The sequence below is a fragment of the Choloepus didactylus genome, chromosome 2 (genome assembly GCF_015220235.1).
Source record: "Choloepus didactylus isolate mChoDid1 chromosome 2, mChoDid1.pri, whole genome shotgun sequence".
Lineage (NCBI taxonomy): Eukaryota > Metazoa > Chordata > Mammalia > Pilosa > Megalonychidae > Choloepus > Choloepus didactylus.
In genome coordinates this window covers 18,420,377-18,443,948 of record NC_051308.1, presented here as the reverse complement: position 1 = coordinate 18,443,948, position 23,572 = coordinate 18,420,377, and the positions used below count along the sequence as shown (strand labels likewise).

General features: G+C 39.9%; 1 protein-coding gene and 1 non-coding gene across 2 annotated transcripts in view; one reads left to right on the top strand and one right to left on the bottom strand.

Annotated features, from left to right (window-relative positions):
* SLC35F3 (solute carrier family 35 member F3) overlaps positions 1–23,572 on the bottom strand; it is a 463,234-nt gene that overhangs the window by 383,595 nt on the left and 56,067 nt on the right.
* LOC119528270 lies at positions 3,824–3,928 on the top strand. Its single transcript, XR_005215590.1, has one exon. It is a non-coding gene; the product is annotated as a U6 spliceosomal RNA (small nuclear RNA).

Below are 23,572 nucleotides of genomic sequence, written 5' to 3'. Positions count from 1 at the left end.
TCACCTATTTGCCATCTTTTTTAGGAGATCCACCATGAACAATATTTAACACAATCCAGATTTTGATAAAAGGAGGGCATCAGAGAGTTCAAGGTAATATTTCTGGAAAGGACCTGGAATACAGATGTCCCGTTTCACCACATCATGATCACCAGTATCATTATCATCATTTTCATAATTATTAACAGATGCCATTTATGAAGCAGTTACTATTTTCAAGGCATTTAATGAAACAGTTTACATATATTGTTTACATATTGTTTAGTACTTAGAAGTAATCTGTAAGGTATGGATTTTTCAGTCAAGGAAACATAAAATTAGATGCTAATAATTTTTCAAAATTCACACTGCTAATAAGCAATAGAGCTGAAATTTGAATCTAGGTCTATCTACTCGAATCCTCTAATTTAAACTCACAGTTTTTATTTAGTTGAAACACCCCTAACAGTAAAAATAAAATTTGAGCATGTACTCCCAATATATTCACTTATTTAAGAATTATATATATTAATGAGTACTATTATGTCCATTATAAAAATGCTAAAACATAAACATCTTAAAGAATGAGAGAGCTATACATGAAATAAACAATGTTTAGAAATTTTTTTTTACCAGCACAATCTTATTGCTGTCACTAACATTATAAACAATGTATCTTTTTTTTTTTAAATGTCCTTTATGGCATGGCGATCCAAAGATCTGGTTATAAATTTAATTTACTCTGACACTTAAGACACTCATGACTAAAATACACTGCACAAAGATATGTTGGTAAAAATACAGTACTTGTATCTTTGCATTTATTGAATAATGATACTCATTTTTCAATCCCATCCACCAATTAGGCAAATATTTTTGTTAAAATCAATCCAGTACATTTCCATTGAATTCATCTGCAAATTAATCAGAAAGTAAGATATCTTTATATTTGCACAAACGGGTTCAAAACCTACTGAAACTCTTGATTTAGAATATCTTTAAACTGTTTACACAATTTATTTCCAAGTTTTTAGGAGTGTGTGGGTATGGGTTTTAATATGTGGCACAATGTTTCCAGCAAAATATTCATATGAATAGAAACATTTCAAAATATTTGGTTCTAAATGCTTTCTATAAACCAATTCCTTTTGAAAGCATATTATTTTCTCACTCCTTGTTAAAACACCACCTTTTCTTTAATGAGATTGATTGATTGCAATTGTTTATTTTTAATATTTTCTTAGTAGCATACTCTGACAGTCCCTGTCATAACAGAGAAAGTCAAAATTTAGACTGCTCGTCTTTTTGTAAAAGAAAAGCATAAATTTATAACATCCTGAAGATCACCACATTTTAAAGTACTTTGTTATAAGATAACCATAGAATCTAGGTATGGAATAAAGGATTTTCATGCTAATTCTCTATCTCATTATAATGTACAGTACATATTCTACTATGGAAGTTTGTTTTTATAAAATTAGCCAAATCAAGAAAACTTGTAGCACCACTCAAAGAGCAAAATTTCAATATGCCAAAAGAAAATGAATGAGGACTCCACAGACCACTTTGCCAGGATATGGAGCTCCCCTTCCCTCCTCTAGTACTAGAAGCTTGTGAGTACCTTTTGTAATCCATGAGTTTTTGTTTGCTAGGCTGCTCAAAGCAGATACCATGGACTGGTTGGCTTAAACAATGGGAATTTATGCGTGTACAGTTTGAGGCTGAGAAAACGTCCAAATCAAGGCATCATCATTGCGATGCTTTCTTCCTAGAGACCAGGGCTGCCAGTCATCCTTGGCTCCTCTACCACATGGTAAGGCACATGGCAGCATCTGCTGATCTCCCTCTTCTCTTCTAGGGGTTTCGTTCTTTCAGTTTCTTGCTTCTGTGGCTTTCTCTCTATATTCATTCCATTTATAAAGGACTCCAGTAATAGGATTAAGACTCATCCTGAATGAGATGGGTCACACCTTAACTGAAGAGCCTCATCAAAAGTTCCTACTTACAATGGGTTTATACCCACAGGAATGGATTAACTTAAAGAATATGTATATCTTGGGTACATACAGCTTCTAATCACCACAGTGATCATCTTGACAATTGGACTGAACCAGTATCCTACCTTATGTTACTATTAACAATATTCATAAAGCTTAAATTCATTTTGTTTAAAAATATAAATGGAAATTCTAATATCTTTTTCCTAACCCCACTGGATTATCTTGTACACTCTCTGGGATATGCTTTCTACTCTTTAGATATCACTACTCTAAGTCACCATGTTTACAGCCTCCTAATCAATTCTAGCTCACTGCTTTGACAATCAACCAGGTCGAGAGTAGAGTTGAAATCCTCTTTTGAAAATCAAGGGAGACTTTTCATAAGGCTTACCAGAGTAAACCAATATTTCACCATGAAACAGTCAAGAGACATCTATCAAATTGTGGAAGCAGAAAGCAGATGAACAAATGGCAAGTGACTTAGCAGACCAAAGAAAGTTGAAAGTCTGAACACGGGAGAAGATGGAGAGTGTGTATCAAGGGAGGGAGTAAGCCAGGAAGCAAGTTCATTTGAGCCACAAGATACCTAAATTGCTTAGGAAGTAAAGGTGCAGAAGGTGTTGAAAACAGGGGACTTGGTAGAAAATCTATATCAGAAGCAGTTAGACCATAGATCATTGTACAGTCAGTTAAGAAGTGTGGGATACCAAGTACAGCTTCTCAACTGAAAATGGAGAAGTTCAACTTTCCATATCCAATGATAAGGCCCTGTTTAGCCCCACAGCACATTCATTTCCTTAGAAATGGCAGACAGGCTCATACTTGCCAGGCAAGAGACTGATGACTGCATTCTGAAGAAACTGATCCAAACTAGAAAAGATCTCTAGTTAGGAGTCCCTCAATGAAACCATTCAGTCCGTACCAAGTCATCCTAAAGTCAAAATCGCCACTTGATAAATATTACTCACGTACTCAATACTTTTCCACAGCCTTTTTATTTTTTGTGAACTATAACATATATACATAACAGTGATAACTTTCAAAGTACAATTTCACAAGTAGTTAGAGAGCAAATTTCAAAGACTGTCATGGGTCACATGGGTCACCAAACCAAAGAAAGAAAGAAAGGAATTTGGAAGAAACAGAACCAATGCAGAAAACAGAAAAAATAAAAATAAAAAATTCTATCATTACTAACCTTCAAGACTTTGAAAAATAAGAAGAAACTGAAAAATATATATATATATATAAAAGGACTCTAAAATTGAAATATTATGTTAGGAGGAAAGAAATTAATATAGAAGGTTAAAAGATAAATTTGGAGAAATCTCCCTAAAATAAATTTGGAAAATGAGATAAAATATAAGAAGATTAAAAGATTAAACCAGGAGGTTCAACGTTTGAGTAACAGAAGGTCCAAAAAGGGAGAAAAGGGAAAACTGAGGAGAAGAAATTATCAAAGAAATACTATTTCAAATTTCCCAAATCTGAAAGAATATGAGTTGCTAAATTGAAAGATTCCACCAGGTAGCCCTCAAAAATAGTTTTAGAAGTCCCAAAACTAACTCGTATAATTGTAAAGTGTCAAAATATCTGAAACCAAGCTAATATTCTAAAAGCTTCCAGAGAATAAAAGCAGATCAAAATCAAAAAATGGAAAGTCAGAATAGCTTCATACTTCTCAACAGCAACACACTGAAATCCAACTAGAATACAACGGAGACGTGCCTTCAAAATTCAGAAGGAATATGGTTTGCCACCTAGGATTTATACCTAGAAAATTTTTTAATCAAGAAAACGGTAGTAGAAAGCATTTTTATACATAACTTCACAAGAATTGTACTGTGCTTGCTTTGGCAACACATATACAAAAATTGGAACACTACAGAAGATTACCATGGCCCCTGCACAAGGATGACACGCAAATCCGTGACATGTTCCACATTTTTTTCTTTTTTACTCTAATTGTTCTTTTTCACTTCAATTTTTATTCTTATTATTTGTGTGTGTGTGGTAATCAAAATGTTCAAAAATTAATTTTGGTGATGAAGAACAATATAATGATACTGTGAATAACTGAATATGCACTTTGTATGACTGCATGGTATGTGAATATATCTCAAAATTGAATTAAAAAAAAAAGAATTGTACCAACTTTTCATCATTTCTCAAGAAGCTACTGAAGGATATACTCCAACAAAATAAGGAAGAAAACCAAGGAATAGGAAGATGAGATTAGAAAATAGTGGATTCAATACAGAGGAAAGGGAAAGGGAATTCCCAGGATGGTGATGAAGAAAAATTCCAGCAGACCTGGAGAGTAATCAATCCAGACTGGAGTAGAACAGAGGCTCTAGGAGATACGTCTCCAAGAAAAAAAAAGAAAAAAATGTAGATGATCTGGTACATCAAGGGGAGATTTTCATGTCTGTTGGACAGTATGTTAATTAGGCTCATTAACATATACATTTTTCTTAAATGTTAAAATTATTTAATAATTTAATATTTAAATTATTTAATATTTAACTATTAAAATGTTCAACTGTAAACTTCTGGGGGAAAAGGTTATACAAAAAAAGAAATACACCTGTAATACACAAGGTGACTCAGACATAAAAATATTTTTATCTAGCCAAACAAATACAAAATCTAGATATTAATTTAGCCAAAAATCATGAAATAATTGTTGACATGGATGACCTAAGTAAAGGTGTAAGAGAGCTAAATCCTTATTTTCCTCATTTGGAAGCCAATGAGTTATTTTAAAAACTAAAAAAGTAATTCAGGATAAAAGTTACTAGAAGTAAATATGCAGAAAGATACAAAAAGTTTAAGGGGCAGCCTTAACTAGGGAAGTGGGTGGAAAGAAGTTGGATGAAACATTATAAGCTTCAAAGAACTATCTGAAGTGTTAAAAATGTACGTGTTATTTTGATGAAAATAAAACTTAATTAAAAGACCAATAAGAATATTAAGGGCAGGATGAAAGAATAAGAGCTAACATTTTCTGCATGCTTAAGTATATGTCATGTTTGAAGAACTTTACTAATTTTATTTTCCCAACAACCCTATGTAGGTGCTACTACAATGACCATTTGTAGACCAGTAGCTGAGGCACAGAGCCGTCAAGTTATTCTTCCAAGGTTGTACAGTTAAGAGGCAGCGATGGTAGAATTTTAATTTACACAGCCTGGCTCCAAAGCCTGCCTTATGAACCACTCTGCTAAACTGAAAAGGAAGATATTTAAAAGGCTTGCCAAGAACACCTGCCTAATTAAGTCCATCTACCTCTGTAAGGGGTTTCTGTAGGCAGGACCAGGATTTTTCTCAAAAAATAGTTCTGAGTCTGTACCTACACATAGATTGGCAGGTGACTACGGTTCCAATATTCTATGCCTTTTTTTACTTTTAGGGCAATGATCTTAGCTTAGAAAATTGCTCAACATGGCCATTTAAAAAGTCTCAATAAAGCATCCACAGAACGTCTAAAGAAAGGCAGGTTGCTGAAGGTTGTACTGAAAATATACCCTCATTAACTTGCAAGATGTGACTGTAATGATAACTAGGACGGGAAAGAACAGTGTGGGTTCCAAGAGGTTCTAAGAATCAGACTGGAATTTATTTTAAAGTTCACAAAAGTACTGCACACCTACAATAAATATTAAGGAAATTAAGACAAACCAATCTGCCATATTTCTAAATTTGGAAACAGTTGATAAATTCTTTGATAGAGATTCTATCCTTGTAAGATCAGATAAAAAGATAAAGGCAAAGGTAAAGGATTACATCCTTAGACACTTTTGACTCATATTACAAAAAGAATACACGTGGAGTGCAAAGAGAAACTGCATTATAAAGTCTTTTTCTGGTCATTTTTTTTCCTTTTTAAACTACACCGTGTGCTGTTTAGCAAATGTTACTATTCTGGAGAAGAGGAAGCTCATTTGGAACCAAAAGACATGATGTCATAGGACACTGAAGGGTCTTATTGATTTCCTAGGAGAGGATCTCTGATGAGTTTACAGAGAATTCCGTCTATCCTTCAAGCATCATCGAGTGGACTTCAACTCAGGAGTGTCGGCATCATTAACAGTTTTTCAGATGGCATTTTACAATTTTCAAAACACCCGCTGCTCTTCTTGGGCTTTCAGTCCAGCTCTACTGAGGGGCGGCACCAAAATAGGAATGTCTACAACGTGGGCAGCTTAGGAACAAAAGAAGAGAAAAGCAGGGCAGCTTTTCAAACCCACAACCTCAGGAAGAGAACACATCGTCACCAAGTAGCTACTGACCATCTTGATCGAATTTCTCTTGAAGACAGGACAGAGGGGCAAATAACCTAAGTAAGGATAGAAAGGAAGGAAAAGGCAGGGATCACTGAGGCAACAGTGAGTAGCAAGTCAATTGCCATGATAAGCCCAAGCCTTGGAGATGCAACCACAACTTTCTGTCACAGTCTTCATGAAATCTATTGGGTCCTGGTGTCAAACCACATGGTCTTATTTCAGCTCAGGAAGCACTGTTTACAAGTCTAAAGAAAACCCACATATACTTAGATATTGCACTTTATGGGTCTCTTTCATTTGCTTCTAAAATTTCAGTTGAGAGAAAAGAGCCCAATTTATTGCTTTTTAAGTGAGGAAACTAGTTGAGGTTTTCACTTTAACTTGAAGCTATGCATACTGGTTACTGACTTTCTAAAATTCTATTAATGAAGTGGCTTCTGAAGGAGCCAGTTATTAATGATTGCAAGGAAGGGGAAGTATTAAGTCAGCGACTTCAGTCTTTGTATGTAAATTAAGAAGTAGATAAGAGAGGCAAGCTTTGGAGTAATTCTATCTGTAGAAGAAGGGATAAAAGTAAAGAAAGGGTATGTGAAAGACAGGGGTTTCCAATTTCACTTGCTACGCTTCTACTGAAAAATTAGAATTAGGTTGCAGAGGTTTTATGGGATTGCACAACTTTAAAGATTAAATATGCATGAGGGATATTGTTTGTGAATCTAATTCTATTTCAAATGAAATTATCCCTCGCCCCTTGTAATGGGGCAGTTGTTCACAAGTTCCAATAAGGATCATGTAATAAAAGAAGCAGTACTCTTTCACTTGATTGGTGCTTTCGAGAAAATTTTTTATCTTAATGAAATAAGTTTCAAGATTTCAAGAAATTTGAAATATATTTTTGATTGCTGAGATGGGGCATGGGGTGGGCAGAGAGGAAAGGGAGGGGATTTGATCTCAGACTTGAAGGAATACAAAGTTCTATGATTTCTTTATTGTTCTTTACTCCTATCTCCGTCAGAAACCATTGTGGGCTTATCTGTGTTCCCCAAAAAGATAGGTTTTAAGTCCTAACCCCCAGTACTTACAAATTTGGAAACAGAGTTTTTGCAGATGTAATCAACTTAAAATGAGGTCATACTGGATTGGAGTGGGTCCTAAATCCAATAACTAGTGCCCTTACAAGAAGGCCACATGGAGAGACACAGAGGCACACAGGACAGGACATGTGATGACAGAGGCAGACATTGGAGTGATGCAGCTACAAGCCAAGGATTGCTGGCAACCAGCAGAAGCTAAGAAGAGGCAAGGAAGGGGTCCTCCCCTAGTCTTCAGAGACAGCATGGCCCTGCCAACACCCTCCATCCACCAGCACTGTGAGAGAACAGACTTCTATTGTTTTATGCCACCCAGTCTTTGGTAATTTGTTATGGCAGCCCTAGGGAGCTAACACAGGGACTAAAACTCAGCTTCCATGAAGAGCAAGGGAAAATGCACAGCCAAATGAAGGGCTGCAGGAATCCCACCTACACCCACAACACAGACATCTGCTCCTGGTCATCTGCTGCTCCTTCAAGTCTCAGCTCAGCCCCCAGGGGTCCCTGACACCCAGGTGAGGAAGAGTCCCTCATACCACTATCTATTCTCATGGCACCCATCGTTTTTCTTCATGGCCTCACCCACAGTGAAAAATCTTTAACAGTATAAACGGTTGCTAATACCTCCCTCCCCACCAGGGAATAAACCCTATGAAGCTAGGGACAATGATATTTGTCCATTGTGGAGTCCCCAAGCTCTAGATCAGTGCCTTGCACACAGTCAGCACTCAATAAAAATGAACGTGGATTTCTGACAAAGGATTTGCATGTAAAATACATACAGAACTTAAACTGAACAGCAAAAAAAATTAAACTATCCAACTAGAAAATGGGCAAAAGAAATGAGCAGACATTTCACCAAAGACGATATATGGATAACAAATAAACACATGAAAAGATGTTCAACATCATTAACCAGTAGGGAAATGGAAATTAAAACCATGACGACATATTATTACACACCTATCAGAACAGCTAAAATAAAAAAATAGAGCCAATACCAAATGTTGGAGAGGATGCAAAGAAACGGGGTCACTCATACATTTCTGTTTGGTATGTAAAATGGTACAGCCATTCTGGAAAACATTTTGGCAGTTTCTTAAAAATCTAAACATATACTTACCACATGACCCAAAGATTGCATTCCTGGGCATTGATTTCAGAGAAAAGAAAACCATGTCCCCCCCAAAACCAGTGAGGACTGTATATGAATATTCATAGCAGTTTGAACTGAAAACACTCCAAATGTTCTTCAATAGGTGAATGCTTAAACAAGCTGTGGTATTCCAGAACATAAAACACTACTCAGCAATAAAAAAGAAGGAACAAGGAACATGCAACAACTTGGATGTGTCTTGAGGGCACTATGCTGAGCGCAAAAAGCCAATCTCAAGAGGTTACATGCTAGTTGGTTCAATTTGTACAAAATCTCTGAATGACAAAAGTATAGAAACAGAGGAGAGATTAGTGATTTCCAGGGGTTGAGGAAGAGGACGGGCAGTAGGGGTGAGTGTGAATGTAAAGGGATAGCATGAGTGAGATGTCTGTGCTGATGGAATGGTTCTGCATCTTGACTGTGACAGTAGTTACACAAATCTACATGTGTTAAGATTGCATAGAACTACACATGCAAACACACATGCATGAATGCATATAAAACTCATGACATATGAACAACTTCTGTGGATCGTACCAATGTCAGTTTCCTGGTTATGAAATTTTACTGTAGTTGTACAAAATATTACCAGTGGGGAAAAGTGGGTAAAGGGAACAAAGGATCTCTTGGTACTCTTTTGGTAACTTTCTGTGAATCTTTGATGATTTCAAAATAAAAAGTTACAAACAAGCAAATCATGTGAGGTGGGAAGCCATGGGCTCAGAGAGAAAGTCACCTCCTTGGTGACTAGACTCAATGGAACTGTCACAATGGGCTTGAATGCAAGGGTGCACAAAAATAGCATTCTGGAGGGCCTGTCTTGCTGCCCAGGGTTGAGGTGGTCAGTAGGACAATCAGTCAAACTGGAAGTAACTATCAAGGCCTTATTCACTTACTCTGGCAAGAGCAAAATAAAAGAAAGATAGAAAAGTGCCAGGTCCCCAATGTTCCATTTCCCCCACGGAGCGGCACCCAGTGAGGGTCAGTTAGATGACATGCAGCACAAGCAACAGGACTCATCTCACCGCTGAGGAGCCCTGAACAAAAGGCTCCTGCCCTTTATGGACCAGGGGGTCCAGGGGGAGGGCGGGCGGAAGGGCTACAGTGGAGTGGAAAAGCGCTGAGTCAGCTTAGTGAAGCCCTGCCACATGAAGGCCTCCAAATGAAGGTGCCTAGACTAGAACTGCAGATATGTGCATGAGCTGGTCTAGGGGAACCTGAATCTTGGACGGCAACATCCTCCGTAGACTTCAGAGCACTGGCAGTGCACCAAGTCTGGTGGGGGGGTTATGGAGCTAGGGGTGGGGGCCCTGGGCAGGGGGAGCTTTCCCACATGAGGCTTTCCAGGCAAAGCCTTTGTAATTACCTATGGCCTGGCCCATAAGATCAGACATAGGATTTTGGCCTGGAGCAGGGGCCTCACTGGGCCAAGCAGGAAATTAACAGGACTGTGGATGGGAATGAAGATAGAGAGTTTATAATCAGAATTTTCATGCTCCCAAAGGGATGCTGAACTTGGGTTTGAGTATCTCAGGGTGTAGTCAGCAGCCAGAGTGCTCAGGCAGAGGTAAGCTGACCTCACATCCTGATGGCATCTCGGTTTTTGTCTGCAGTAGATGTAGTAACACCTTTAATTGTTAGCACAATCTTTTACTCTCAGGAGGGTCCTAGTTGGTGGTGTCATCATGGTTTTCTGGGAGTAAATGAACTTCAAAGCAGGATGAGGGTAGGGGTATAATGAAGATCCCCAGAAAAGAGGGACTGGCAAGGACTATGGAGATGGTTAGGGGCAAAGCCAGCAGGATCAGTACCGTGCCATGCCAGGCCATACTGGAGTCTGGGCAAAAGGAAATACCAGTAATACCGCCCCTCTCTGTATTTAAAATTTAGATATTTTGTGCATCATGGACTTTTGGCATTAATTTTTACTTTTAGAAAGATTATATTAAAATATTATTTATTCTGATCACCAAGTTTTTGGCATCCCCTTAAATTTTGCACCCAAGGTAAGTGCCTCTCGTGTTTCACCCCAGCCCTTGCCCTGTGCTGGAGGCCCAGGGTATGGATTTCCCAGCTCAAATTTCTCCCACAATCAACATAGGCATCCTGTCATTTTATTCAGCCAAAAGAACCATCCCTATCCACAATGACTATATCCTCATAAAATAAAATTAAAAAAATTAACACCAGAAATGTAAGTAGGACATATTATCAGAATAAAGGACAGTCCTTCACAAGGACAGTTAGCAATTTCACATTGTTTTTAAAGGACATGTTTTTAAAACTTTCAATGCATACAAAATTAATTTGTATTTTAAAATATTACTTTGCACATTACTAGCTCTTTTGATTTACTTCTGTCAATTTAAGGATTCAGAGTGAGGCAATATAGATTTTTAAATTTATCTTCAGCCAGATTTAAAAAGAGGCTAAATAGCAAATGGTTAAAAATATGGATTCGACAGTCATAATGGCTGGATTCAATCCTCTCCCACTTTCCAGCTTTGTGATTTTAGAGATCCAAATCAGTTAACTGTTCTCTGCTTTAGTTTTTATCACTTTTTAAATTGGGAAAATAATAGTCCCTGGTAGATTCATTGGAAGATTAAATTACTTAATGCATAAAAAATTGCTGGAGCAATGCTTAGCATAACAAGTGCCCAATGAATATTAGCTATTATAATCTGCTTGTAATAACGACTGTTATCATTATTATAATTGATAGTACAATATGAAGAGAATTCTGATTATCAACGTGTTTCAGTATTTGATCCAAACTCACATTCATCAGAAAAAAATACTCATTTTCACACAGGTATAATGATGAAAATATAATTTCACTCAGGTTGGATATTCTGGGAGTAATTAAGCTGAGAATCCATTGCCTGCCCTTCAGTCTCTAATCATGTCCTTTGTCTTCTCCCAGGAAGGCCAGAAGGAGAACAGCTCTGGCAGGTTCTCCAGAACCGTGACCCCCTGTACATGCATCATGGAGTGGTCAGAAAGTATCTACAAGGGATGCAGACCTTGGGATCTCTGGGGAAATGAATGCCTCACAGGGTGGTAGCTTGATGTGGAGGAAAAAGGACCAAGGTCAAATCCAAGTTTGGCCACTGGTTCACTCTGTCTTCCTAGGGAAGTTGCCATGGGCTGTCCTCTCCACTGTACCGTGAGGCTTTTGAGCGCCAGGCTGCTCACCCTTGAATTCTCAAACCTAACACAGGGCCTGGTATTTAGTAAGCACAAAATAAATACCTGTAGGATCAAGGATTTGAAACATCCTCTACACTCCTTCCAACTACCAAAGTCCTACCCACCCTTTAAGGGCAAATAATATGCTCCTTATAAGGTTGTTGTGAGGATCAAATGAAGACACAGCTTGCACAGTGTAGGGACTAAAAAACACTAGCCCTCCTGCCTCCACTCCACCAGGAAGCTCAGTTACACAGTCCAAGGCACAGTCAGTGGATCAGGTGGCAGCTCTGTTTGCTCTCAGGTACCCGGAGCCCACCTCAGCCACATCAGGTCACCTGACATTTATAGTGACAAGATCAATGACCCAGCTGCTAAACAGTTTCCTCCCCCATCAAATGATAGAACATGATATTCACTGAGATTTCTTCTGTTTCCAAATGCCTATGGCTGTAATTATCCTTCGAGGTCAGACTGATATGGTGTCTCCCACAGACTGTTCAGAACCAACCAACCACCCAACCCACAGCAGCAGGTGGCCCAAGTACGTCAACCCTTAATCAGTAGCCAAGAGTGAGTCTCACAGTTAACCACAGGCACAAGTGTTAAAACGTTAAAAACAGCGCAGTTTAGCCCCAAGCAGCTTTGATCTCTTATACTACCCTGATCTATCTTAATCCAATGACAAGACAATGCATCTAACTACAAAGCACTGATTATTTAATATCTGTCCACCTTGGTGAAGTCTCTGCAAGATGAATGAGCCTGCTGCTATCATTTGCAGAAGACAGGGAACAAAGAGAGGCTCTCAGACTGAGGTCCCAAAGTCCTCTCTCATCTAATCATGCCGCCTGAACAAACAGGTTGGGGTTCTTTGTGGCCTGAATAATTCTCCATATGCTTGCCATTGTTATTCCTGAGTATCTCTACATACTCGATAGCTTTTCTAATCATTTGGGGGAATTAAAAATCTCCCACTGTATAGAGAGATTTGAAAGTCCACAAGGAATGACTTCTTTTATTTTACAGATGAGAAAACTGAGGTTGAGGGATCAGGTTTCCTCCTGAATTTCACCGAGAGGAATGGGGTGAGTAAGGATTCAAACCCAGGCCTTCCAAGACCACTTTCTACGCTCTTTGCCTCAAATCACACAACCACCTAAAATAGGTCGGCACGAAGTAAACAGAGGTGATGGTCCACAGACATCAGAAGTGACACAGTGAATCACTAACAGAGCTGGGAGGCAAGACCTCCAGAGCGGAGCCCGGCAACTGACATTACTCATAAACCAACACTCAGGACTGTTTGATCTGCCAAAGGGATCACAGTGGTGCAGTTGCAATCCCAAGCATCATCCAGGTTTTGTCTAGGAACACTTGAGCTGTTTACAGACTCATTATCTGTTTTATTGCTTCCAGGAAGGGGTGGCTTTAGGTAATAACCATGTCCTTTGGAAGACTAATCTATTTCATACAATTGGTACAGAAGAGGGCCAGCAAAATCTTCATCGTTCCATAATTCTTTAGGAAGCCTTCTTGGCAAAAATAAGAAAGCAGCAGTTTCTCCAGTGATGAATGAAGCAGTAGTTCCAAATACAAAAGCTAGCTCTAATCTCAGTGTGGTACAGACCATGTGGTTCTGGTATGATGCTACTGGAGACCTCCAGCCAGCCATCGCAGACCCAGTTTCTCTGCTCTGTCCTGTTCCCCTTCACCACCTTTTTTCATTCCTCAGAGGCTTGTCTTGTTGGGTTGCAAGCCCCTGCTAGCCTCCAGGCACTGAAACTGACTTGCCCAGAGTCTAGCACATGAGATATGGCAGCCAACTACAGAAATATTTTACTGGATTTCAGGGACAGCTGTAACCTAACTGTGCAGCTTAGAAGGAAACGTAAGGGTTGCTATTACTTCTCATTGCTGGACCTGCATAAAGCACCGCTGCAACCACCTTACCATTTCCTGTCAACAAGGACATTTGGGTCCCTCTCATTTTCAATGTCAAACCAAAAGCATTCACTGACCCAGTCCAACAGTCCTGGCTTAAGAATTGCAAATTCTACCAAAAGTCCTGCTCCCTGATCTTAGAATGTTGGTACCTGCACCTAGAGCTTAGAGAAATGCCTGCATCATAGCAGGTATTTAATACCTGAAGAAATGAACTGGGCTTGAATCATAGAACAGGCTTGATGCCATAATTTATGGAAATGATTGGCCAAAAATGCTTCATGAATGTTGATGATGACATTAATATGATATATCAACACATAGAAACAGTGCCTGACGTATATGGAATACTGTAGCCCTCAGTAAAGATATAAGTACAGACACTTCATTATTGAAGTGCTGGAAAAGAAAATCCAACAGCAAAGCTTCATTGTGCAGTGTAACTCTGCCCAAACCCATTGGGTGATAAGGGAGCCAGGCTTTCTGGTAGGCTGGGAGGCAAGAGAGCTGAACTTCTTAGCCTAGACTTCTTTGACATGAGTGTTGTGATTACAAAGGTCTGCCTTCACTGTGAATTTTCTCCTCTAAGAGCCAAAGCTGAAACTCTACAATCCCATAGGCATACAGAGGTGGAAGATTTGCTTAACCCTCCAATAAAGTTACTTGCAGGAAGCTGCTATTGTGGGAAGAGAAAACAATCTTTGCAACCACTTAAGCCAAGTGTCAGTGGTCTGGACACAGACGAGTTAAACTAAGGGGTATTTGCAAAGTCCCTTTCACCAAGGGACATTTTATTAAATCCCCTAACCCTTTAACAAGGATGCTTTGAGAGAAGTCTCATGAAACTGACTTCCATATTTGCTTAAATCCACCATCAACTCAACTGCTGAAACATTACCAGTATCAAACCCAAATGATAACTTCTCTTTACAATTCAGTGCCAAGCATACCATGAAATGAGGTACTACATTACATTTTATGTTTATAAATAATTTTTAATGGCATGGGAATAAAAATAAACTCACAATTGGACATTAGCTGAAAAACCAAGTACATCTTCATATATAATCCTAGATAAAAAAGCTATTAAAGCAGAATACTGATAATTGCTGAAGAGTGCTCAACTGTGTTTAATGTTGGCGAGTAGGATTAAGGATAGTTTCTATGGTTTTCTCATTCGCCTTTTCATCCAGTTTTAAAGTTTCCTACAAGGAGGCTATATCATATTCATAATAAAAAGTCAAGCTATTTAAAAAAAAAAAAAAAACTTGTGCCATAAAAATTTCAATTTTTCTCAAAGAATTGTCATACTTTTTTCATTTTTTTTGTTTTTTTTAACATAACAAAAACTATATTTTTCTTTTTTGCCCTGGCTCATTTATGGTAATGATGTTAGCACTATGGTTAACTTATTTTTTCCTCCTTTTTATGACTTTGATATTCCTTCTTTATGACACACACATATAAACATAAACAATACATATCATTTATCATAGTAAACCTCAAGTTCTTTTTGGAATGAGATAGGGCTCCAGTACACTAGGAAGAAGCTGGTATATCCAGGTGTAAAAGCATGTCCACAAATCCTCCTCCCTGCTAGGAGTCTCTGCACCTCCAAATTTAACATATGAGCTTGTTACTGAGAACCTCCCAAATTCTGCTCTAGTTTCTTGTTTGCTCTGCCTGCCTGATCACTTCCTTGATGGATGGCTTGCAGCTTGCCTTTCTACCACTGCCTTGGCCACGGCAGCTCAGAAGGAAGAGCCTGGGGCCCTTCCCCTGCCACTGAGCTCTTTCAAAGTCCCATTACCAATATTGTGTCTATCACTAATGGACAATAATGATGGCCCCTTCTGGTATCCATTTCCCCATTTGTCAAATAGGGAGAGAAAGAGTAACTCTCGTCTTCATTCTCTCCCAACACACAATCTTCCAAACTCATTGGGCTTTGGTTCTCAAAGATGAGATAGAGAAAATAAGGTTATTTGTGCTTCTTAGAGAGAGGTATCCACAGATAGCACACAGTAAAATTATTTTTAAAAGATCTCCTGAGAGCTCCCAGGCACTAAAGTGCAGGGTTCTATAAGCAAGCCACCCATGGAAGGACTTGCAGCAGGAACTGCCAGGTACTTAAGGATTTTTCCGCTGAGTGCTTGCTTCTAACATCAAAATGCCTTGCTTCATCTTCTTCATTACAGAAACCCAGCTGACCTTTAAAGCAATATTTCTCAAAATATGGTTTCTTAAAATGAAGATTCTAGGACCTGGTCCAGACTTCCTGAATCAGAATCTCTGGGAATTGGGGCCTGGGAATATTCATTTTCAAGCTTTTCTGTAGACAATGCTATTCACACATTTAAAATCTCTGCTTTGAGGCCTGGCTCACCTTCCATGTTCCCTGTGGCCCATCTTGGTATCTTCTCTCCTCTTACCCTCCTGGCAATTGTACCTTGTAATACAGAGGTTAGGATCTGATTACATATACTTCTCGAACAGTATTTTCAGTGGTGTATTGCCCTAAAATATTATATAACCTCAAAAAAATTAAGGTCTACATCCTGTGCATAGTAAATGTCCAAATCCACATTATAAAGTTTATCTAAGACTCAGAATGAACCAAACTATGGCTTCTGAGGAAACACAAATGGCTCTGCTGGATGTTCAATAGGATAGCCAAGTTATTGGCATGTGGGTGGAGAGCATGAAGTCATTGCTTAAAAAGCATAGAAACTAATCCCCAGAGTCAACAAAAGTGAAGAAATAAGCAGCAGCAAATTCTATCATCACCCACAACTACTTTTATTGAGAGAATGTAGATTAAAATTAAAGGAATATAAAAATGGGTCAAAATGAGGTCCCTTGATTTTTCTCAAGGAGGAAGAACTCAACTCAATTTACAGCATAAGTGTTCAAATTAATTTTATTAGAAACCAAAGAGAAATACATCCTGGAAAGTTACAGTCACCAGCCCCAGAGTGGGTTTGCCTTTTTCTTAAAAAAAATAATTAACTTTTTCAAGGAACTGAGAGAACAGTACCATCAGAGAAATTTCATATTGAACAAGCAAACATACTAAGTTATAAGCAAGGATTTAAGCTTACCCTGGGGCTTAGTGAAAAAAATTAAAAATCAGAATGAAAGTGTTTGGGGAATTATAATTGTTTCTTCAGTCAATAGTCTAGCCAAGTCTGTAATCAGAATTCTGAAAGATTTGGGACCAGCCATGTAAAAAAGAGGACTGTCTGCATTGCTTTAAAAAAAAAAAAAAAAAAGTCACACACTCTCCCAGCTCTGCCACTTTAGGGAAAGAGAAGTTTCTACCTTGCATCCCATCTATTTGGCCCCAGAGACTCTGTGAATAGCTCTCTATTAGCTTTCCTGTCTGTATTGTAATCATTTCTTTAATTTTCAGCCTCTCTGCTAAATCATAATCTTCTGGATGATAAGGATCACTTATTACAGGCCTTTGTATCTCCAGTTCCAACCAAAAGCCTGAGATAAAGCAGAAGAATCATAAATGTCTGGGTATTTCTGGAAGTATCATCTGAATTCACAGTCAAGGCTGGCAGGCCCCATTTTGCAGTGCCATTTGCACTTGGTCTCCAGGATGTTCAAGAAAACAGGATTGGCTGCTGCCTCCCATGCACAGACATCGTCTTCCCGGCCCACTGCTCCCAACAGTCCAATCATCTGTCATCCCCTCTTTGCAACTGCTCAGTGCTCAGTGCTCCATGGCACTGTCCTTCAGCCAGAGGTCCTCAGACTGTGACCTCAAGTCACATGGCTCTGCTTCACAACCTGTGACTCCTGCAGGCCTCAGATGCCAGCATATTAAAATATCATATTATTTTAGGCTCTTCAGGGAACACTGGAGTCACATGCTTCTGATGATTAATGGGACTTACAGATGTGGCCCCTGAGCTACACGGTTGACAATGTCTTTATTGCCAGAGGCAAGAAGGGTGGTAAGATTGGGTCATGGAGGTATAAGGAGCCTGAGCCTCCTCTTTTAGCCACAGTGGACACTCAGGTGCCAACAGAGGAAACGGAGCAGTGGGCTGTGGTGGCGAGAGCAGACTGTGGATCAGTCACTCTGGGGTCAATTTTCAGCTCTGTCGCTTTGTGACATGGCTAAATGGCTCCACTGCCTGAATCTTACTTCCCTTCATCTGCAAAATGAGGGAAAACTAAATGGTATAATATATGTAAATTACCTCATTCAATAACCCCAGCCTATCCCAAGTAATATGTTTTAACAGGCACAGAAATGAGAAAAAAAAAAATCTGCATCTTCCATCTTGCCTTCTCCTCTCAATCTGTTGTAATAATTAAAATGATGATAACAATGATAATAACTAATATTTACTGGACTCACCATGCACCAGGCTCTGTTCCAAATGCTGTGCATGATTTGGTTCATTTATTTCTCAAAGCAACTAAATAAGGCAGGTAATATCATTACCCACATTTTCAAGATGAGGGCACCAAGGCATAGAGAAGATCACAGAGCTAGAAGTGGTGGAACTGGGATTCAAACCTGACTGGACTCTTAATCACGACACTTTACTTTTATTCCCACCTGGAAAAAGGGAATAATTACAAAAATAAAGGTTCCCATTTATGGAGCACTTACAATGAGTTATGTAAAATGCTTTTACAATATTATGCTGCTTTAATATTCAGATAGAACCTTTGATGTAGGTGGTACAATCAACCCATTTAATCCTGGGGGAACCGAGGTAGGATTGGAAGCCTGGTGGTCTACTGCTAAAGTGCATGGGCTTAACCACTCTACCACAAGGTCTCAGTCACACATCCAAAGCCACAGGTTTTGACTGTTTTTTGACCAAACAGCTTTCTTTACAGGACTTCAAACACCCATTTTTCAAGGGGGCATGGCTGGGAGCAGAGTGACAGCTGCCAGGGGCCTCCTCACATCCGAGGTCACTGTTGCCCACACTCTGCTGACACAGGATGACACTGTGGGCAGAGAGACAGGCCGCAGACTAAGCTCTTGGCCGTGGATGCTGTCTCTTCCCATCAAGGGATGAACAAACCTAGTTTCAGCGGACTCTCCAGTCCCTTCTTTGGGACATCCCTCTGCCTTGTCTCATCCAGTCAACATCCAAACTAATGAGGCCCAGCTCCAAGGCCAATGGTGGCCCCACTGCTTACAACAAGGGAGCCAGAAGAAAAGACCTAGAAATTTCTTGATAAATGTACTTATTGGAGGATTTGATCCAAATAATGACTTTTTCTCCTCTCTTTTATGGCTGCCACCAGATGTTACATTAGGATTTTGTTTGCCAACAGCTCTCAGAAATGAGTCTTCCCCTTTGTAATAATGTTCCATTTTAGTTAGAGAGAATTGGGATGTAGTGGGTATGGGGAAGGGGCTTCTTCTCCCTCTTGGTACCCAATTCTTCCTTCACATGACTGACTTCATTCTGAAATTGGAGGAGAGGGCGCCGTGAACAGCAGTGTTATTTGGATGTGCTAAGCAAATTCTACACATTTTCTCCTCATACCTGGAATCAGAAAGCTGGGTATGGGAAGACTTTCTGCCTTCGAACTAGGGTCTAGACACAAAAGGAGAAGATAGCCGCATACATAAAGATAATAATAAAACTCTGCTTTTTTAGTGCTACCGAACAAGCCCAACCAAAAAGTTCTCCTACAAGTTTAGGAGTTTAGGAATCAGGGAACCTAAAGAGCCAAGGGTCATATCTTTCCATAGGTAAGTCATGGGTAGCTCCTTCTAAAGAGCTAATTGAGCCTCCCCACCATGGTTCTTTCCCAGCACCCCTGGAGAGGGGCTAGGTGCTAACTTTAGCACCTGCTCAGCAGACAGGAGGAGACAGAAGATCAAAGGTGCATCGTCTGGTCCCAGGAGTCGCCGTAAAGCAAGGCCAAGACCATGGCAGAGGCCACCAGAGCCTACCCATCACCTACGCTCCCCCTTCCTTACTAACAGAGCCCCTGGGATGATGACAGGTAGCAAACTGTCCTGACAGAAATATGCTTCCAAGCTTCCCTTAGAGAGAGAGGGGTCCAATGCAATGAAGCAGAAACCACTGGGCAGGGGGCCCAGGAGAGCTCTTTAAAGAGCCCTAACTCAAGAGAGGAGGAAGGGCCCTTTTCCTTCCTCCCATTCATTCTTCCTGATGGGATGAGTACATGGAAGCTGGCATCAACAATGATGGAGCAGAAAAACAAGAAGAGCCTGAGTCTCTGATGGTATCATGGAGCCACCTTACTACTTCTGAACTGTGTATGTCTGAAATTCATGCTAAGTGAGAGAAAATCAGACACCTATCTTTTTAAGTGACCAGTATTTCAGGCCTCTGTTAGTAGAACCATTAGAGATCCATGCCTTCTGAGAGGAGGCCCAATGCCCTACATTCAGTACTTAATTAGTGCTGGCTTTTATGTGACAGTTCTTCTTTGAAGAAGCAGGGGAGCTACACAGAGAAAGTTCACACAGCTAATCTTCCTCCCTCTGCCAAACAGGAGGATGTAAGGACAGCAGGAAAGGGGCTGGGAGGTGGTCACAGATAAGCAGGAAGGGCACCAGGGAGAAGAAAGGAGAGGAAGGACAGGCCAGGGGAGCAAAGCCAAAGGTGAGGAGGCACCATCCATCCCAGGCTCCGGAGTCAGGCCCCCTGATGATCAGCCAGGAGGCTGACAATCAACTGGACATTCCAATTAAGACTGCACACATGGCCGACACATGAACTCCCTGCCCACTGGAGAAAAGAGACACCCCTATGACTTCTCTGAATCAAATGGTGTTCTTGAAAGGATAAACATTCCATCAGAAATCTATCAAAACAAGCACTGCAGAGCCACACACAGCCATCTGAAAACCTAAGAATTGTAAAAAGGAAGAAAAATTACATATAAGCAAAATTTTCTAAGTTTCACTTGGGTTCAGAGTGCATACCCTATACGCCTAAAACTTTCCACTCAGCAGTGAAATTTTAGTTTCAGTTTGGAGGCTATGGTTTTTTTTGTTGTTGTTCTTCTTTAAATCAAAAAGCAGGATTTATAATGAAAATACTAAATAACTTAGTTTTTTTCATAGTGATTAAACCTATCTTAGACCTCAGAATAATACATGCCTTTTGATACTCCAGGGTACAAAAATTTATTGAGGCATGGACTATTGTTTTTCAGACTAAATTAAATCTACTTAAAAAAGAGTATTTAAATCAAAAGCCGCCCTACATGGAATGTCTGCTGGAAAATTTCTTCTAATTGAGTTCTGTATTGGTCTCAACTCAGAAAATGCTACCATATTAATGAATTAAAATAAACACAATCATTAAATCATGTGAGCAATGCTCATACTGAGGTTCAAAGTCAATTCTACATTCCTTCTTATGTAAACAAATACCAAAGAACAGGTACTACGAGACCTCCAACTGCTTACACTTGTGTCAGATAATCTTTCTAAAAATAATTTTTATCCAATAAAATAAAATTTAAAACTACAGATGGATACATAGAATTCGTTGGCAATAATCTGGGACAAATTTTACAAAAAGTTTTCATGTTTACCTGAATTCAAATATGACTGCATGTCTTCCTATTTTTAAATTGCTAAATCTGGCAATATACTCTACAGTATTTGTGAAATGGCTGAGTCCTCTGTCTAAAAGGAAGTTCCACAGATGCAAAGAGAGCTTTTGATCCAGGAAAAGGCAATATCTGTAATATCTCCTACAGAGTTAGAGGTTGGTGATGCTTGTTCATTCAGACTCAGTATTGATGTTTTTTTCGCCAAACACAGGAAACGAAGGAACTTTAGCACTGCTGTGAACTCCTTTGCTGTCTATCAAATTCCCCATAACTCTGTATTGACCTTTAGCTAAATTAGCTTGTGAGAGGAGGATGGTTTTCCATGACTTGGGAACTCCTAAAGTCACTGTGAATGCATGAGCTCTGGTGCGTGCCAGAGCTGTTCCCTTACTTTATTATTGTTGTTGTCGTTGTTGTCTTAAGAATCTTTGGAAATCCTTAAGAGTGGGCATTCTTGAGACTATGTGCTTGGCCAGGAAGTTGAGAGTAGTAGGTATCCCCCATTCCAGACTCAGAGCTGACAGAGCCCAGATCTATTTCCTCTTTTTGGAAAAACTTTCTCACCTCTTGCCGTCCCCTTACTCTTTTCCTTTCTTCCCTTTCACTACTTTGGTGTTTTCTCTTTTGGATGGTGGGCCTTTCCTTCTGCCTGCTAACCACCTCTATTACGCAGGTTGATTTTACAGGAAATCTGTCTCTCTCATGTGGGTGGAAGCAGTCTGAGACTATGCCTTGTAGCTTTTCTGGGTCACTCTCCATCTTCACATTGACCTCTCCTGCCCACAGTATCCCCTGCCCACAGCCATGCTCCTGTCCCCCAAGCCTTGGCCTCACAGACCCATAGGATTCAAAGAAGATGAAAGTATATTAGAAAATCCCACATTTATTATCTTGCAATTTCTGTGGGTCAGGAATCCAGACACAGTTTAACAGGGTCTTCTGCTTAGTGTCTCACAAGGATGCAGTCAAGATGTTGGCCAGGCTGTATTCTCATCTGAGGGTTTGATGGGGGAAGAATCTGCTTGCAAGGTCACTTGCAAGGTTGTTGGCAGAATTCATTTCCTTGAAGCTGTAAGAATAAGGCCCTTGGCTTCTTGCTTGCTCATGGCTTGAGCTGCCTGCAGTTTCTAGAAGCCACCTGCAGTTTCTGGAGGCGACCACATGCTTCTAGAGGCCCCTGAAGTTTCTGGAGGCTCCTGCAGTTTCCAGAGGCTATCTGCAGTTCCTTGCCATGTGACTTCCTCCAAATAGTTGCTTCCTTCATTAAGCCAGCAAGGAGAGTCTCTCCAGTGTCTGCTAATACGACAGACTCCTACATAACAAAAGATAATCACAGGAGTTACAGCCTCTCAGCTTTACCATATTCTGTTGGTTAGAAGCAAATTACCAGTCTTGCCCAGTGGCCAGAGGAGGGGATTATACAAAGGGGTACAAACCAGGAGACAGGAATAAAAACTTCAACCTTGAAACTGTGAGCATGGATAGTTGCTTAAACATTTTAATGTGGATTCTAAGTGCAAGTAACAAACAGTAAAGAACATTTGGGTGTCTTTGGTCCTTTTCTTCCTCAATGCACTTTTCTGAAGACCAACCATTTACTGTTCTTCTAAAATTCTCAACTCTGAGAGAACTGCTTAATTTTTTAGCAAAGACCACAGATCCAGAGATCCTGAAATTAGAAGTTTAAAAGAAACCAGGCTGGAGGCAAAGGTTTTATTAAAAACAATTCCGGTCCTAGTACTATATTTCTTCAGGCTCCCAACGTTCAGTCTAACAGCGGCGACAACTTGGTGATACTTGTCATGGCAAGGCCTAGGAACAGTTTTATCGATAAATTCCTGGTGGCAGATCGATTTCCTTTCACTTCCTACAAGGTGGCACACTCTGATTCCCTCTGGTATTAGTGTGATCCTCTGAAATCGCTACCCCAGAGGCTACTGACAATTCCTTGACTGGGGAAAAAACAGTTGGTAGAGAAAAGGGAAGACGAGTAGTTGTGAGCAACCCTGAAAGCAACCTGTCGGCAATGGCACAGGACACTACACCCAGACTAAAATCATGTACAGTCCTCATTTCTCTCTGCTGTGCAGCTCTCTATTTTTACCTGTCCTTCTGCCTGGAACTCTTCCTCCCACCCTCTGTATGACCAGCTTCTCTAACCATTCAGCTCTCGGCTTGAATGTCAACTCCCCAGACAGGCTTCCATGGACACACAGTCAAAAGCAAGCCCCCACCTTCTCCACTCATTTTTTATCCCATCACCCTGATTTGTTTCCTTCATACCACTAATCTGGATCTGAAGCAATCTTGTTTCTTATTTATTTGGTCGTTGGCTGTAGATCT